The sequence below is a fragment of the Balaenoptera borealis genome, assembly GCF_965194805.1.
Source record: "Balaenoptera borealis genome assembly, contig: HAP1_SCAFFOLD_1736, whole genome shotgun sequence".
Lineage (NCBI taxonomy): Eukaryota > Metazoa > Chordata > Mammalia > Artiodactyla > Balaenopteridae > Balaenoptera > Balaenoptera borealis.
The window spans coordinates 50184-69393 of record NW_028122507.1 but is presented as its reverse complement, the minus strand read 5'-3'; the positions used below and the strand labels follow the sequence as shown (position 1 = coordinate 69393).

At 38.3% G+C, this 19210-nt stretch overlaps 1 long non-coding RNA gene across 4 annotated transcripts in view; it reads right to left on the bottom strand.

Annotated features, from left to right (window-relative positions):
- LOC309622179 overlaps positions 1-19210 on the bottom strand; it is a 66286-nt gene that overhangs the window by 7745 nt on the left and 39331 nt on the right. Inside the window, exons 1-3 of one of the 4 annotated variants that reach the window (XR_014240574.1) lie at positions 6614-8996; positions 6417-6486; positions 149-264 (exon numbers count right to left, since the gene is read on the bottom strand). This is a non-coding gene — a long non-coding RNA (uncharacterized lncRNA). Of the gene's footprint in view, positions 1-148; positions 265-6416; positions 6584-6613; positions 8997-19210 lie in introns of those variants that run through there. The other 3 variants (XR_014240572.1, XR_014240575.1, XR_014240573.1) reach the window with 3 other exon arrangements.

Below are 19210 nucleotides of genomic sequence, written 5' to 3'. Positions count from 1 at the left end.
AAAAAACATAAGCAGCAATATCCGTTATTTACTGCCATAATCATGCTGTGAATCAACCAGAAACCTCAGTGGCAGACACCACTTTACTGAGCTCAGGGGTCTCAAGACCACACTCTTGGCTCAGCAGGTGTTCTGGTCTCCTGTGCACCTGCCTTGGGGAGGCTGTTGTCCGCTGATGGAGAATGGCCCCATCTGAGATGACTGGACTTGTGTATCATTGCGCAGCAAACAAACCCAGGCACCTCTCACCGCGGTGGCACAGAACTAAGAGAAGAAGCAGAAAAATACAAGTCTGTTCTGATCTTCGTGTGTCACATCAGCTGACATTCCATTGACCGAAGTAAATCTCATAACCTAACTCGGGATCAAGGGGTCGGGAGAACAGATTCTGCCTCTTTAGTAAAAGGAGCTGAAAAGCCATGTGGCAAAGAGGGTGAATCCAGGAGCGTGAAGAATGAGGACCATTTAGACCTCAGTCTCTGCCCAGCACAGGGTATTCGTGATGGAAGAAAACTGAGCAGAAATTAAATATTTGCCATCTGGCAGCTTCACTTTCTCGCCATTTTCACTTAAAATTGTATCAGAGGGCTTCCCTGGTGGCGCAGTGGTTGAGAATCTGCCTGCTAATGCAGGGGACACGGGTTCGAGCCCTGGTCTGGGAAGATCCCACGTGCCGCGGAGCAACTAGGCCCGTGAGCCACAACTACTGAGCCTGCGCATCTGGAGCCTGTGCTCCGCAACGAGAGAGGCCACGATAGTGAGAGGCCTGCGCACCGCGATGAAGAGTGGCCCCCGCTTGCTGCAACTAGAGAAAGCCCGTGCACAGAAACGAAGACCCAACATAGCAATCAATCAATCAATCAATTAAAAAAAAAAAGACTCATTTCCTCCTCTTCCCCTTTAAAAAAGAAAAAAAATTGTATCAGAAACTTTGAAATATCTTTCTGTTTCATCTTGATTTAGATAATAGAAACATTTAACATTTTTGTAATTTAGCTCAAATAATGGCTGCATAATTCAAGTAGATTCAAAAGCAAATAGAATCTAACTTATAATAGCAAGTTTTGATATAAATGCCACTGGATGATACTGTGAGTATGTGACATGAGCTGGCTGACTTGCTTTTTAATTATAGGAACTTTTAGCTTTTGCAAAGATAACTACTTTTTAAAATGCTTTTCTAGATGTTCTTGTCTTATCACAGAAATACATTCTTATATGTACATGTATAATTCGCATAGAGAAGTGTTAATAACAACTCCCTACACACACACACACACACACACACACACACATTTCCATTGCTCTATTGTTATGTCATTGACATAACTGATGAAAACTAGTTTCCTTCATGTCCATACACACGTTTATAGGATTAGGTTCATTTTCCTTGTATTGTAATTACAATATGATGTTATTTCTCAGCTTGAACTAGATTAAAATTTTGCATTTGTATTTTTCATTTCCATGTGGAAAATGAAATCTTATTTTTGCCTGTCAGTCTAAAACCACTTTGAATCGTAAATTGGTCTCCTATGGTAAACCTTTAAGACCTCTTTTTTTTGTTGCTGTAACCTTTTCTACATGGTGGACTTTATTAATTACATTAATTAAATAACAAATGCCCACCTTATTGAGCTGGGTATGCTTTAATCCACAGGCACAAATCAAAAGAAAGAAATGATTATAACATTAGAGTTAAAAAACAAAAAGCTTTGGTTGATTTTTTTGTAAAGAATGGTTGAAAAGGAACCTAAAGTCGTTCCTTTATTTGAAGGCTTAAGTAATTGTACCTGCCAGGTAATAGACGAGAGGGACGCCTCTCACTTACCACCCCCTTTTGTGTGTTTCAATTACTGGGAAGGTTAATGGTGCTGAACAGCTGAGGTATGAAGGCACCTTTCATTATCTTCCCCATCAGAAGTCCCCAGAGCCCGTTCACCTTCCCTCGTGTTTATGGGAAAAGACACAGTGTTCTCTCACAGCCCACAGTACATGAGAACCAAGTTCTCACAGCCTGGCAGATCTTTGCCAACATTTTCTGGAAAATAATTCTGCCCCTTTCAGAGCCAGCGTGCAATGTAACTTGAACTCAAATACCAACATCATTTAGAATGACTGAAATAATACCTTGATCTTGTGACTTGTATAGTCTCATTCTTCTAAATTTTAACTTTAGTGATGCTTATTTATTAAGCAAGTACAGAGTATATGGGCAGAATTTTTCTTTGAATATTTTATATTGAATGAATTGAAATAATTGGGATGTTAAAGGACTAGGGAATGATAATGAACATGTATGCACTGAAGCATTTGCTCTGTACTAGGTAGGTTCTCTTCTGTATCATATCATAATGCCACCAAACATTAAAATTTAAAACAATTTATAGGTGTCCCTTTAAGACCCCTCTTCTCTGAATATTGTCCTCCATGTTGACTCCATCAGGATTCACTTATCTAGAAACAATAGGTAACCTGTGACCAGGGCAGATGTTCAGGGAATGGAAAGGAAATTACGGCTCCACCAAACCTCTCTTGCACAAGTACAGATGTGTTTGTATTTAGCCTGAGACAAAAACTTTGTTCCTTTTCCTTCATTATTGTTCCTAACATGCAACAAAGGCAATTGTAGGAAAGGCAGTGTGGCCCTAAATTCCCCCTCAGCTGATCTTTAAGAACTTCAGACATTTTCCAAAGAAGATTTTGATCTAGGGAAGGACATCAAGCTCCAAATTAAGGTGGAATATGTGGGAAAAGGGTCACTGGGATAGGGTTGCCAGGTAAAATACACCATGCCCAGATAAATTTGAATTTCATATAAATATATAGTTTGGGAGACATACTTACAATCAACAAACATAAATCTGGCAACTTAACATTGCACTGCACCATACAGATGGCAGATGATTTTAGAAAGGAGGGTCATGGGGATATAAAAAAAGAATGTGAAACTCAGAGTTTTTTCTAGGGTAAGGGTCAACAAACTGGCATGAGTTCCAAATCTGCTTTGTTCCTGTCTAAACAATGTTTCATTGAAACACTGCCACACCCATTCATTAAGTACAGTCCAAGGCTGCTTTCACTCTGCAGTGGCAGCGTTCAGTAGTTGCAGGCCCACAGAGCCTAAATATTTACTATCTGGCCCTTTAACCAAATAATAAAAAATAAAAAATCCCAGTTAAACTGCTAAAATTACAATTGTCATTCTAAATACTCACTATTTCCCCTCTCTGATGAAAGGCTTCTTTCCATAGGCATGCCTGATATGATAAAGCTGAAAATATGTAGGCTTTTAAATAAATAATATTATTCTACTCAATGGATTTAAACATAAGGCAATATTGTCACTTCAAGAAAAATAAAAAGAGCTTTGAGAATTTTTTCCATATGTCCACATTTGTGTTTCACAACTCCAGACCACCTAATGCAAACTTTCATTTCTCAGCAAAATGAAGCAGAGAATATTACAAAAGACTCAGCGATGTCAAATCCAGCCACCAGTTAGATCTTCCAATTTTCAGTACAACATTTCCTGCCAGATGTGGCTCAATGTGGCTTAAAGAAGCAATTGTTTAATTCTCATGTGGAGAACTATTGTTCTGGAAGAATGAGGGCATTATAGGATTAATCTCCAAGTAGTAAGAAGAAAAGCTAGGTTTACAAACTCTGTATGACTCTGTATGTGCCAGTGAGTAGCTGGAAGTAAGCGTTCTATTGGAAGATAGGATTTTGTTCCTCAGGAAACCAGCACACTCCTGGGACCCTGGGTTGAAGCCATTTGATGGGTGGATAGCATGAGAAAGGTCTGGCAACCAAAGTCACCCCATGCTGCTGATGCAGACAGCTGGCAGAGACAAGATAAAGTTCACACAGTCACTTGAGGCTTTAAAACCTAGTCTGCAAACGAAAAGTAGAGAAGAAAATTCTATTTCTAATCTACCAGTGAAAGATGTGCATTTCATTTTCAGATTATGAAAGTATCGAAGGAGAAAGGCTGTGCTGTCATGAGTGACGGTGCCTCGGCCGCCAGGACTCCAATCAGAGGCTCAGTGATAAGTGAGAGTGAGCCCAGACTACTGCCAACGCCATGGCCAGAGACCGAAGAACACACGGGGAGGGGTTTCCTAATTGTGGATGGTAAATAACCCTGCATACAAATCCTCCAAGCCACGATCTGGGTAGTGTATTAGAGCAAAGAAGCAACAAAGAAAACAGGCAGGTTGACATTGAGCAGAGAGGACCAAATCAGTTTCAATAGACTTGAGGCTCTGTGGACCTAGGGAAGGAGAGGGTACAGAGCCCAACAGGATAGGAGACAAGGAAGGCGTTGGAGCTCTGCTCCTCACCAGAGCTCTCTAAATCTCAGTATCCACATTTTAAAAAAAATTTATTTATGTTTATTTATTTTATTTTTGGTTGCCTTGGGCTCGTGGGCTTTCTCTAGCTGCGGCAAGCGGGAGCTACTCTTTCTTGCGGTGCGCAGGCTTCTCATTGCGGTGGCTTCTCTTGTTGCAGAGCACGGGATCTAGGCGCGGGCTTCAGTAGTTGTAGCTTGCAGGCTTAGCTGCTCCGCAGCATGTGAGATCTTCCCAGACCAGGGCTCGAACCCGTGTCCCCTGCATTGGCAAGCGGATTCTTAACCACTGTGCCACCAGGGAAGCCCTCAGTATCCACAGTTTTAATATGAGAATAAAATCACGTGTATTTTATAAAAACACTTCCTGGAAAATGGTCACGGCTAGAAATATCATGAGACTTCAATAAATGGCTTATATTTATAATTACTAACAGAAATAAATACAAGAATCTAATAAGAATATGTTTTATAACCTAATGCATTTTGGATCACTCATTTCTATCCCAAAGATTTAATCTGTACCATCGTGGTCTCTAAGCCGTAGTTTATATTATGTTTGCCACGAGTTGCTGTGACCAAATGTTACTGTTTTTAGTCCTATAGTTCCTGTAGTTTCTTGTTGCAGTGTTACAAACTAATGTTTCCCAAAAGTAATTTTTGTATGAATAAACAAATAAAAGTGAGAAGCACTCCTATGAAGTCCTTATTAAATATTAAAGGATAAACAGTTCTAATTTAAAAATAAAAGAATTATAATTTTAAGTGCAAATTTGACTAATTGTGCTTTTCAAAAGCTACTGTCAAATATTTTTCACAACAGTAAGTCTTAAGTTATGATAAAAAAATTCCTTGTGAAATCACACCTGACAAAATGAACCCTAATTAGGTATAATATCTCCTATCTAAACACATTCTTAAATAATTATTTCAATTTAAAATAAAGAAATTATCAGATTGGGTCGGAATTTGTCAGTTGGTTATCTCTCCATGAAGCACCGCTAAGTTTTTTAAACCTCCATCAGCGAGTGAGAACACCACCTTGGCAGAATCTTAGCAGTTATCAGAAGCAGGAGTTGTGTGAACATATTTACAAGATTAGGGGTCTGAACTCCAATGGTTTAAGGTGGATTTTCAAGATGGGAATCTGACTGGGTTTGGGCAAAACTCATGACATAATAGTTTTGATTTTGTGCTACAAAGGCAACTCAGTAGAGAAAAGATCGTCTGTTCAACAAATAGTCCTGGAGCAATTTGATCCTTGTGTAAACAAAAAATATATTTTCATTCATATCTCACACTTTATACCAAAGTTAGCTCAAAATGGATTGTAGACCTAATTGTAAAACCTAAAATTATACAACTTTTACAAGAAAACATAGGAGAAAATCTTTGTGACCTTGGGTTAGGCAAATATTTCTTTGATATGACACTAAAATCACAATACATAAAAGAAAAAAATCAATCAACTGGACTTCATCATGATAAAAATGTCTGCTCTTTGAAAAAAGCATTCACAGTGAAGAAAATCGAAATAGGAGCCATGGACTGGAGAAAATACTTGTAAGTAACATATTTGATAAAGAACTTGTATCTATAAAGAACATAATAAAGAACTCTTAAAACCCAATAATAAGATTTGAACAAACCAAGAAGAGATTGAATTAGTGATCAAAAATATCCCAACAAAAAAGTCCAGAACCAGATGACTTCACTGGTAAATTCTACCAAACATTCAAAGAAGAATTAATACCAATCCTTTTCAAAATTTTCCAAAAAATGAAGTGGAAACACTTTGAAACTCAGTTTAGGAGGCCAGCATTACCCTGATACCAAAACCAGAAAAGGATGCCAAAAAAATAAAATCAATAAATGGCTCATATAATTACTAATAAAAATAAATACAAGAATCTAATAAGAACATGTTTTATAACCTAATCATTTTGGATCACCTATTTCTTTCCCAAAGATTTAATCCCTGATGAACAGTAAACATAGATGCAAAAATCCTCAACAAGACATTAGCAAACAAGATTCTACAGTAATGAATAGAATCACATACCTGAGCAACTGGGATTTATTCTAGGGATGCAAGGATTGTTCAATATCCACAAATCAATCAATGTGACACACTGCATTAACAAATTGAAGGATAAAAATCATATGACCATCTCAATAGACGCAGAAAAAAAGCACTTGACACAATTCAACATTCATTTAAGAAAAACTCTCAACAAAAGGGGCATAGAGGGACCATACCTCAACATAATAAAGGGCTTATATAACAAGTCCACAGCTAACATCATACACCATGGTGGAAAGCTGAAAGATTTTCCTTTGAGATCAGGATCAAGACAAGGATGCCCACACTTTTATTAACCAAGGAGGTGAAAGACCTGTACACTGAAAACTATGACATTAATGAAAGAAGTTGAAGAGGAAACAAAGAAAAAGATATTTTGTGCTCATGGGTTGGGAAAATTAATATTGTTAAAATGTCCATACTACTCAAAGCAATCTACAGGTTCAGTGCAATCCTCATCAAAATTTCAATGGTATTTTTCACATGCATAGAACAAAAAATTCTAAAATTTGTATGGAATCACAAAAGACCCCAGATAGCCAAACCAGTCTTGAGATAGAAGAACAAAGCTGGAGGCATCATGCTCCCTGATTTCAAATTATATTACAAAGCTATAGTAATCAAAACTATGATATACATTGGTATAAAAAAAAGATACATTGATTAATGGAACAAAATAGAGAGACCAGGAATAAACCCACATGTATATGGTAAATTAATTTGTAACAAAGGAGCCAAGAATATACAATGGGGAAAGGACAGTCTTTTTAAGAAATGGTGCTGGGGAAACTGGACAACCACACGGAAAAGAATAAAACAAGACCAGTGTCTTCCGCCATACACAGAAATTAACACAAAATAGATTAAAGACTTGAATGTAAGCCCTGAAACCAGGCTTCCATAAAACTCCCAGATGAAAACATAAAAAAAATCCTTCTTCACAAGGATCTTGGCAATGATTTTTTTGGATATGACACCTAAAGCACAAGCAACAAAATAAAAAACAAACAAGTGAGTCTATATCAAATTAAAAAGCTTCTGAGCACCAAAGGAAATAATAAACAAAATGAAAAGGCAACCTATGGAATGGGAAAAAATATTTGCGAACCACACATTTGATTAGGAGTTAATATCCAAAATATGTAAGGAACTCATGCAACTGAATAGCAGAAAAGTCAAATAATCCAATTACAAAATGAACAAAGAATCTGAAAAGACATTTTTCCAAAGAAGGTATTCAAATGGCCAACAGGTAGCACATAAAAGATGCTCAATATCACTAATTACTGGGAAATGGGAATCAAAACCACAAGGAGATATCACTTTACACCTGTTAGTATGGCTATCACCAAAAACATAAGAGATAAGCATTGGCAAGAATGTGGAATAAAGGGAACCCCTCTGCACTCTTGGTGGGAAAGTAAATTGGTATAGCCATTGTGAAAAGCAGTATGAGGTTACTCAAAAAATTAAAACTGGAACTCCCATGGGATCCAGCAATTCCACTTCTGGGTTTTTAGACAAAGAAAATAAAAACAATAACTCGAAAAGATATATGCACCCCCATGTTCATTGCAGTATTATTTACTATAGCCAAGATATGGAAACAAAGTGTCCACTGATGAATGAATGTATAAAAAAAAAGTATATACACACAATGAAATATTATTCAGTCATAAAAAAAGAAAGAAATCTTGACATTTGAGATAACATGGATGGACCTTGAGGGCATTATGTTAAGAAAAATATGTCAGATAGAGAAAGACAAATACCATATGATCTTACCTATATGTGGAATCTAAGGAAAACAGAAACAAACAAATAAACAAAACAAGGTTATAGATTTAGAGAACAAATTAGTGGTTGCCAGAGGTGGGGGATGGTGATATGCATGAAATAGGTAAAGGGGATCAAAAGGTACAAACTTGCAGTTATAAAATAAATAAGTCATTAGAATGTCAACTACAGCACTGAGACTATAGTTAATAATACTGTATAGCATATTTGAAAGTTGCTAAGAGTGTAAATCTTAAAAGTTGTCAATACAAGAAAAAACAATTTTGTAACTATGTATGGTGACGGATGTTAACTAGAATTATTGCAATGATCATTTTGCAATATATACGAATTTTGAATCATTATGTGTATACCTGAGACTAATATAATGTTGTGTGTCATTATACTTTAATTTTTTAAAATAATAATACAAATTAAAAAACCCACCTTTTGAAAAAGTGCCCAAAAATTTTGAATAGACACTTTACCAAAGATATATGTAACACAATTTAGCACATAAAAAGCTATTCTATATGATAGTCATTAGGGAAATGCAAACAAAAGTCACAATGGTATTCTTCTACACACCTGTTAGATGGCTAAAATTAAAAAGATTAATGACAGCAAATGTTTTATTTATAATGCCTAACCTGGAAACAACACAAATATTTATCAGTAAGGGAAAGGATAAACAAATTGTGGTAAATCCATATAGTAGAATAGTCGATAATAAAAATAAATACATTATAGATAAGTGCAAGAATGTGGATTAATTACATGATAATTATGCGGTGGAAGAAACCAGGCAAAAAACAATATATACTGTACCACTCTATTTATATAAAATTCTCTATGCAAATTAACCTGATGTCTAATGGCATCATGTCTAATGGTCAGTTGATGGGAAGAGCAAAGAGGGGTGGGAGGGCAAGTTTATAAAGGAACAATAAAAATCTTTGGGGAGGGCTTCTCTGGTGGTGCAGTGGTTGAGAATCTGCCTGCCAATGCAGGGAACATGGGTTCGAGCCCTGGTCTGGGAAGAGCCCACATGCCGTGGAGCAACTGGGCCCGTGAGCCACAATTACTGAGCCTGAGCGTCTGGAGCCTGTGCTCCGCAACAAGAGAGGCCACGATAATAAGAGGCCCGCGCACCGCGATGAAGAGTGGCCCCCACTTGCCGCAACTGGAGAAAGCCCTCGCACAGAAACGAAGACCCAACACAGCGAAAAATAAATAAATTAAAAAAAAAAAAGCCACCTCAAAAAATGCCACTTTGGCATAAATATGGTTTTGAGCTGAAAGCAACTGAAAATCAGCAGATGCAGGAAGAAATCTTCCCTCCCCTTTTCTCCCTAAAAGCAGGGCATGAATTTTCCCTGAGACCGGGGCCCCCTCTCACGAACCAGGAAGAAGAGAGTGACTCTTGTCCCCAAAGGTGGAGAATGGGCACTGAGGTGAGTCTACAGAAACAAACCTTATGAAAATAGCGCTTATCTCCCATCAGGTTCCCCATATATTTCCTACTCACTTTCCTCCAAACCCCCTTTCCTTTCTTAAAAATGGAATATAAGCCCCCAAGTCTAACTACTTCTTTGAGTTTCACTTCCTTCCTGTTGGACTCTTTCACACAGAAAATATTAATTAAAGTAATTTATGTTTTTTCTTCCATTATTCTGTCGTTTGTCAGTTTACTTTGCAGGCCCCTACGAATAAACCTAAGAGGGTAGAGGAAAGAAATTTCCTCTCAGACATCAGCAATGAAGGGGAAAAAATGTTTTCGTGGTGACATGGGAATGAACTCTGGAGTTGGTCAGATCATCACAATGGTCACATCAGTCATCTATGCTGAGCAACCCTCCCTTGGTATTCTTGTCCTGCCTCTATTTCTCATGGTATCTGGTAGCACTGCAGTGCCCAGGAATGTCATGAGCTCTCTCCAAGGTGAGGCCTATATGCAGATATTATTTTATAAACTATTTCCAGAATCTTGTTCAAGGTAAAACCATACAATTCATGTTCTAAGTTCGAAGGCAGCTCAGCTCACAGAGAAGACCTTTGAGAAAGCACAACATGCTTACGGGTCTCTGGCATGGTATCAATGTCAGCCTCTAGACTGTGTCAAAAGCAATTCTGCACTCCCTCGTATGGACCAAACATGGGTAAAATACCTCTTCTGGCACTTCCTTCTCTCTGATGATGTAGCTACCTGGGAGCCTGTAAGAACTCACTAATACTATGCTTTCTAAGAGCAGTTTCTGCTCTCGCTCAAAATCGTATAGTTTTTCTTTAATCATGTGGATAGCTTCAAGATTAGTTTTTTGGTTTTTGGTATTTTTTACAATGGGATAACTTGATACTATATCTGAGAATACCCTTCCCAGTAATTCTAGTCTCCTTGACATCAGTAAGATACGGAAGAGAAAAACCTTTGTAAAATGGTGTTAAGGAAAATTATCCAAAAGCCTGAAAAAAACTAAAGGGACTTTTGCCTGTTCTTTCTTAGTTATGCTAGGGTTGGATTATCAGGCCTGCCTGCGGATTATCTGAATCTCTAGGCATGTACCTTTGCATCTTTGTGTAACTTGTTATTTACTATTGATAAAGGTATGCTGTAATTCTGAAGGGGTTGATGTTAATTTGTACCTTGATTTCTGTCAGATAGCAATACAAATAATGTCTGTTCAGTAGGGATGCAAATGATTCCTTTCTGATGGAAAATACAATTTCCAAATTTCAGAATGTTAGCTGATTTTCCCTACAGAACATTAGCTATTTTTTCTCTAAAATCAGTAATCCTATTTAAGAATTCTTCCAGCTACTCGAAAAGCTTCTACCCCATTTAGTTCTTTTGAATCAGCACTACCATCATGCCAGTTCTCTTATTAATGGGTTCATTAAATCTGTGCCATATACTGATTTTACATTTGCATGAGAGTCATGAGTTTAATTTATGAAAATGATACTTTGACAAGGAGCAACTGTGAGTAGCACAATGTGCACCAGTCAACAAACCATGGGCACACAAAGTAAGAAGGGCTATCTGCATGGACATACACACCAAAAAACCGGTCACTTTCAAACAGTATCTCTGCTGTCTTTTCCCTGCTTTTATTTGGGTTCATAAGAGCTCAGATTTCCCAATATCTAGTAGATATGTTAAGTTTCTCTGTTAAAAATATATAGGCTTATATTTGGTTTAAGCTCATATATTATTTTTAATCAAAATTTTGGACTCTGCCCTTTTCCATAGGATAGTTAGTGCCTAGTGATTTGAGGGTGGGTCTGATAACAGGCTCCTATCCAAAGCTGAGATTTATTCTGGAAAGTTTAAGCCTGCAGCTCCATACTGTAGGTGTCCTTACACCTACAACACTGAGGTGTCCTTACTCACCACCACCTCCCTGCCCTGCTTGTTCCCGCTGTCTGCCTGCAGAGAACCCTGGGGAGAACCTCCACCACTGCCCCGCTCTTCCTTCTTTTTGGTCTTCCCCCTTACTTGGGGAGATTGCTTGTACACTTCTGCTTTTCCTTCTCCCTTCCCTTTGCCCCTCTTTTACCAAGTCTAATCATACTCCTTTGATGGGACTATTTCCCTTGCAATCAACTTCATTGCAATTGTTTTGATTAGTGGTTATTGGCACCATTCCCCTATCAAAAAGAACTAATCAAACACCTGACCTGGTGGGTGGGGATCAATTCCACTACGATGAGCAAAGGAGAGCTGAGAGGACACTGATTTCATAAATGGACTCGTGAATGTTTTAGTTATAAAGAGTTTTGTGTCCCTATACCATTTAGTAATTGTAGGCCTGTGAAACTGAATTTTCAATTAACAAAAACTCTGCATTGTTCAATTCAAAGGATATGTTCTACTTACTATTTTGTACCAGAACAAATGTTGAACTGGCACCAAAGATGAATGACACATCCTACCAGCCCTCAACGAGGTCACAGTCCAATGGAGTTGATAGGCATGTACATATAACATGCAAGATTTCTTTTATAAATATTGCAGAGGTATAAACCAGGTGAAATTAAGGCATAATTAGGGAGAAACACATGATTTAAGAATCTCAAAAGGCTTACCGGGGGCATTACATTTTACTTTATTATTATTTTATTTTAATGAAGTCCTGTTGCATTTTATATTGAGTTCTATGATCCATTTAATGTATATGAAAAGTCTAAGGTCTTTGTCTAGATTCATTTTTTTTTTTTTTGCATGTAGCTGTCCAGTTGTTCCAGCACCAAAATTACACACGGAGAAACAGACAATCTCAATAGGCCTGTATCTATTAAAGGATTTGAAACTATAATTAATAACCTGCCAAAAAGAAAGCACTAGGGCCCGATTGGTTCACTGGTGAATTTTAACAAATATTTTAGGGAAAATGTATGCTTATTCTCTAAAAATAGAACTAGAATGAATACTTTCTAACTCATTCTATGAAACCAGCATTATCCTAACACCAAAAGCATACAAAGCATTACCAAAAAAAGGAAAAATTCAGACAAATGAATATAGTTGCAAAAATCCTGAACAAAATATTAGTCAATCAAATCCAACTATGTATGAACAGAATTATACACCATGGGCAAGTGGGATTTATTCCAGGTACACAAGGCTGGTTCAACATAAGAAAACCAACTAGTGTAATTCATCATATAAACAGGTTAAAGAAGAAAAACTATATGGTCCTATTAATAGATACAGAAAAAGCATTTGACAAATCCAGCATTCATTCATGACAAAAACGTTCAGTAAACTAGAAATAGAAGAGAACTATTGCAACTTAATAATGAGAATTTACAAAACACCTACAGCTAATATAATATTTATTAGTGAGAAACTAGATGCTTTCTCAGTAAGATTAAGAACAAGGCAAGGGGGCTTACCTGGTGCCGCAGTGGTTGAGAATCTGCCTGCTAATGCAGGGGATACGGGTTCGAGCCCTGGTCTGGGAGGATCCCGCGTGCCGCGGAGCGGCTGGGCCCGTGAGCCACAATTGCTGGGCCTGCGCGTCTGGAGCCTGTGCTCCGCGGCGGGAGAGGCCGCGGTGGTGGGAGGCCCGCGCGCCGCCATGAAGGGTGGCCCCCGCTTGCCGCGGCTGGGGGGGGGCCCTCGCACAGAAGCGAGGACCCAGCGCAGCCATAAATAAATAAATAAATAAATAAATAAATAAATAAAATTAAAAAAAAAAAAAACAAAAACAAGGCAATGGGGCTTCCCTGGTGGCGCAGTGGTTGAGAATCTGCCTGCCAATGCAGGGGACACGGGCTCGAGCCCTGGTCTGGGAAGATCCCACATGCCGCGGAGCAGCCAGGCCCGTGAGCCACAACTACTGAGCCTGCGCACCTGGAGCCTGTGCTCCGCAACAACAGAGGCAACGATAGCGAGGGGCCCACGCACCGCGATGAAGAGTGGCCCCTGCTGGCCGCAACTGGAGAAAGCCCTCGCACAGAAACGAAGACCCAACACAGCCAAAAATAAATAAATAAATAAAAAAGAACAAGGCAAGGATATCGCCTCTTAACACATTTTTTCAACATTGTCCTAGAATTCACAGCTAATATAATTAGACAAAAAAAGGAAATTAAAAGTATATAAATTGGAAAGGAAGAAATAAAACTGTTTTTGTAGATGACATGATCATCTATGTAGGAAATCTCACAGAATCAACAAAAAACTTTGAGAACTAATAAGCAATTATAGCAAGGTTGCAGGATACATTTTTCACATATACAAATTAATTGCTTCCCTGTACACCAGCAATGTACAACTGGGTTTTGAAATTAAAAACACAATATCATTTACATTAACACCCAAAAATGAAATACTTAGGTATAAGTCGAAGAAAATATGTGTAATATCTATATGAGGAAAAACTACAAACCTGTGAGGAAAGAAATCAAATAATTTAAATAAATGGAGAGATACTACATGGTCATGTATAGGATGATCAAAATTGTTAAGATGTCAGTTCTTCCCAACTTGATCTACAGATTTAATTAATCCCAATCACAATCCCAAGTGATCTTGTGGATATTGACAAACGGATTCTAAGGTTTGTCAAAACCCAGAATGGCTGACACAGTGTTGAAGGGAGAGAACAAAGTTGGAGGATTAACATTACCCAAAATCAAGACTTACTATAAAGTTAACAGTAATCAAGACAGTGTGGTATGGGCAAAAGAATAGACAAATAGATCAATGGAACTGAATAGAAAGCCCAGAAACAGACCAAGACCAATACAGTCAACTGATTTTGATAAAGGAACAGAGGCAATATGATGAACAAAGATAGTCTTTTCAACAAACAATGTTGGAATAACTAGACATCCACATGCAAAAAAAAAAAAAAAAAAACAAGTGAATTTAGAAACAAACCTTACACCTTTCACGAACATTAAGTGAAAATAGAGCACAGACCTAAATATAAAACACAAGCTATAAAACTTCTGGAAGATAACATGGAAGAAGATCTTCCAACTCTACAACACTCTGGAAAAGGCAAAACTATGGAGACACTAAAAAGATTAGGGGTTGCCAGGAATTAGGGACAAGAGAGGAATGATGAACAGGTAGATTACAAGAATTTTTAGGGCAGTGAAACTATTATGTATGAGATTGTAATGGTCAATACATGTCATCATACATTTATCCAAACCTATAGAACGTACAACACAAATAGTGAACTCTAATGTAAAACTTAATTAACAACAATATATCAGTATTGGTTCATCAATTGTAAAAATGTACCACTAATGCAAGATGTTAATAATTGGGGAAAAGGGAATGGGGCGTTGGCAGGAGAATAGAATAAATGGAATCTCTATATCTGCTTAATATTTCTGTAAACCTAACACTGCTCCAAAAAAAGTTTCTAATTAAAGAAATAGTGGCAGAGAGAGCTGTAGATTTGTAGCAAAGTGCTGATTCATGAAGGCTTTAGAGATTTAAGAAAAATGCAGTAAGTGATTGCTTAGGGCTAGGAGGCTTGTGGGGACAGTAGGGTGATAGGTATGGGATTTCTTCTTGAGGTGACAAAAATGTTTTAAAATTAACCGTCGTGATCATTGCACATATCTGTGAATATACTAAAAACGACTGAATTTTACACTCTAAATGGATGAGTTATAATCATATGTGAATTATATCTTAATAAGTCTGGCTAAAAAATTCAATGGCCTAGATCTGTGTTATTAAATTAAATAAACAGCACTTAATAGTTTTTCTATAGCTGAAGTGTATGCTGTAAGGTTCTAACATATGACTTCTTCCCAGGAAGTCAATAATGTTTAAAAGTATAAAATTTCAGAGTTAATATCAATTTTTTACAGATCTCAATGACAAGAGAATCACAGATGCAAGGGCCAAGAGCCATTAAAAGAGTTTCCTTCCAGATCACGGACTAATGAATAAGATTTCCAAATGTCAATATTGATGACATGGAAAAGTATACACTATTCATTTGGAGTGAAGCTGTCAGCATTTCTTTTTGAATGAAAACAATGACAAAACCCTCTTCCCCAAACACACACGTACAAATGCCGAAGAGTGCATCCTCCTTCGTGAAGCTACCAACTCAGCAGCCTTCAATGAAGGGCATACAAAAGATGGAGCGCACTACAAATATCCATTGTTGCCGCCACCTCAGTAACACAGGAGTGGCTTTATCATCGGAAGTAATCGAAAGAAAGAAAGAACAGATGGACGTCTGGTTTATGGGGACTCACACAGTTAGCGTCACCCGAGGTGGAGGGCTTGCCACGGATAGAAATTAGGTGTTAGAAAGAGGGAACATGAGAGCAACAGAGAGGAAGACGGTTTGGAGAAGGGATGCTCAATTCTTTTATTCGGTTGTTTTATTTTGTGATATATGTCTGACAAACCGATTGCATAGAATTGCATTCTCTTACTGAGTGAAACTAATGAGTGTAATTATTTTAAATTGAGGCTATCTTATAAAAAAGCTGAAGAACTCGGGGGCTTCCCTGGTGGCACAGTGGCTGACACTCTGCCTGCTAATGCAGGGGACACGGGTTCGAGCCCTGGTCTGGGAAGATCCCACATGCCGCGGAGCAACTAGGCCCGTGAGCCACAATTACTGAGCCTGCGCGTCTGGAGCCTGTGCTCCGCAACAAGAGAGGCCACGATAATAAGAGGCCCGCGCACCGCGATGAAGAGTGGCCCCCGCTCACCGCAGCTAGAGAAAGCCCTCGCACAGAAACGAAGACCCAACACAGCCACAAATCAATAAATTTAAAAAAAAAATGCCACCTCAAAATATGCCACTTTGGCATAAATATGGTTTTGAGCTGAAAGCAATTGAAAATCAGCAGATGCAGGAAGAAATCTTCCCTCCCCTTTTCTCCCTAAAAGCAGGGCATGAATTTTCCCTGAGACCGGGGCCCCCTCTCACGAACCAGGAAGAAGAGAGTGACTCTTGTCCCCAAAGGTGGAGAATGGGCACTGAGGTGAGTCTACAGAAACAAACCTTATGAAAATAGCGCTTATCTCCCATCAGGTTCCCCATATATTTCCTACTCACTTTCCTCCAAACCCCCTTTCCTTTCTTAAAAATGGAATCTAAGCCCCCAAGTCTAACTACTTCTTTGAGTTTCACTTCCTTCCTGTTGGACTCTTTCACACAGAAAATATTAATTAAAGTAATTTATGTTTTTTCTTCCATTATTCTGTCGTTTGTCAGTTTACTTTGCAGGCCCCTACGAATAAACCTAAGAGGGTAGAGGAAAGAAATTTCCTCTCAGACATCAGCAATGAAGGGGAAAAAATGTTTTCGTGGTGACATGGGAATGAACTCTGGAGTTGGTCAGATCATCACAATGGTCACATCAGTCATCTATGCTGAGCAACCCTCCCTTGGTATTCTTGTCCTGCCTCTATTTCTCATGGTATCTGGTAGCACTGCAGTGCCCAGGAATGTCATGAGCTCTCTCCAAGGTGAGGCCTATATGCAGATATTATTTTAGAAACTATTTCCAGAATCTTGTTCAAGGTAAAACCATACAATTCATGTTCTAAGTTCGAAGGCAGCTCAGCTCACAGAGAAGACCTTTGAGAAAGCACAACATGCTTACGGGTCTCTGGCATGGTATCAATGTCAGCCTCTAGACTGTGTCAAAAGCAATTCTGCACTCCCTCGTATGGACCAAACATGGGTAAAATACCTCTTCTGGCGCTTCCTTCTCTCTGATGATGTAGCTACCTGGGAGCCTGTAAGAACTCACTAAGACTATGCTTTCTAAGAGCAGTTTCTGCTCTCGCTCAAAATCGTATAGTTTTTCTTTAATCATGTGGATAGCTTCAAGATTAGTTTTTTGGTTTTTGGTATTTTTTACAATGGGATAACTTGATACTATATCTGAGAATACCCTTCCCAGTAATTCTAGTCTCCTTGACATCAGTAAGATACGGAAGAGAAAAACCTTTGTAAAATGGTGTTAAGGAAAATTATCCAAAAGCCTGAAAAAAACTAAAGGGACTTTTGCCTGTTCTTTCTTAGTTATGCTAGGGTTGGATTATCAGGCCTGCCTGCGGATTATCTGAATCTCTAGGCATGTACCTTTGCATCTTTGTGTAACTTGTTATTTACTATTGATAAAGGTATGCTGTAATTCTGAAGGGGTTGATGTTAATTTGTACCTTGATTTCTGTCAGATAGCAATACAAATAATGTCTGTTCAGTAGGGATGCAAATGATTCCTTTCTGATGGAAAATACAATTTCCAAAATTCAGAATGTTAGCTGATTTTCCCTACAGAACATTAGCTATTTTTTCTCTAAAATCAGTAATCCTATTTAAGAATTCTTCCAGCTACTAGAAAAGCTTCTACCCCATTTAGTTCTTTTGAATCAGCACTACCATCATGCCAGTTCTCTTATTAATGGGTTCATTAAATCTGTGCCATATACTGATTTTACATTTGCATGAGAGTCATGAGTTTAATTTATGAAAATGATACTTTGACAAGGAGCAATTGTGAGTAGCACAATGTGCACCAGTCAACAAACCATGGGCACACAAAGTAAGGGCTACCTGCATGGACATACACACCAAAAAGCCGGTCACTTTCAAACAGTATCTCTGCTATCTTTTCCCTGCTTTTATTTGGGTTCATAAGAGCTCAGATTTCCCAATATCTAGTAGATATGTTAAGTTTCTCTGTTAAAAATATATAGGCTTATATTTCTTTTAAGCTCATATATTATTTTTAATCAAAAGTTTGGACTCTGCCCTTTTCCACAGGATAGTTAGTGCCTAGTGATTTGAGGGTGGGTCTGATAACAGGCTCCTATCCAAAGCTGAGATTTATTCTGGAAAGTTTAAGCCTGCAGCTCCATACTGTAGGTGTCCTTACACCTACAACACTGAGGTGTCCTTACTCACCACCACCTCCCTGCCCTGCTTGTTCCCGCTGTCTGCCTGCAGAGAACCCTGGGGAGAACCTCCACCACTGCCCCGCTCTTCCTTCTTTTTGGTCTTCCCCCTTACTTGGGGAGATTGCTTGTACACTTCTGCTTTTCCTTCTCCCTTCCCTTTGCCCCTCTTTTACCAAGTCTAATCATACTCCTTTGATGGGACTATTTCCCTTGCAATCAACTTCATTGCAATTGTTTTGATTAGTGGTTATTGGCACCATTCCCCTATCAAAAAGAACTAATCAAACACCTGACCTGGTGGGTGGGGATCAATTCCACTACGATGAGCAAAGGAGAGCTGAGAGGACACTGATTTCATAAATGGACTCGTGAATGTTTTAGTTATAAAGAGTTTTGTGTCCCTATACCATTTAGTAATTGTAGGCCTGTGAAACTGAATTTTCAATTAACAAAAACTCTGCATTGTTCAATTCAAAGGATATGTTCTACTTACTATTTTGTACCAGAACAAATGTTGAACTGGCACCAAAGATGAATGACACATCCTACCAGCCCTCAACGAGGTCACAGTCCAATGGAGTTGATAGGCATG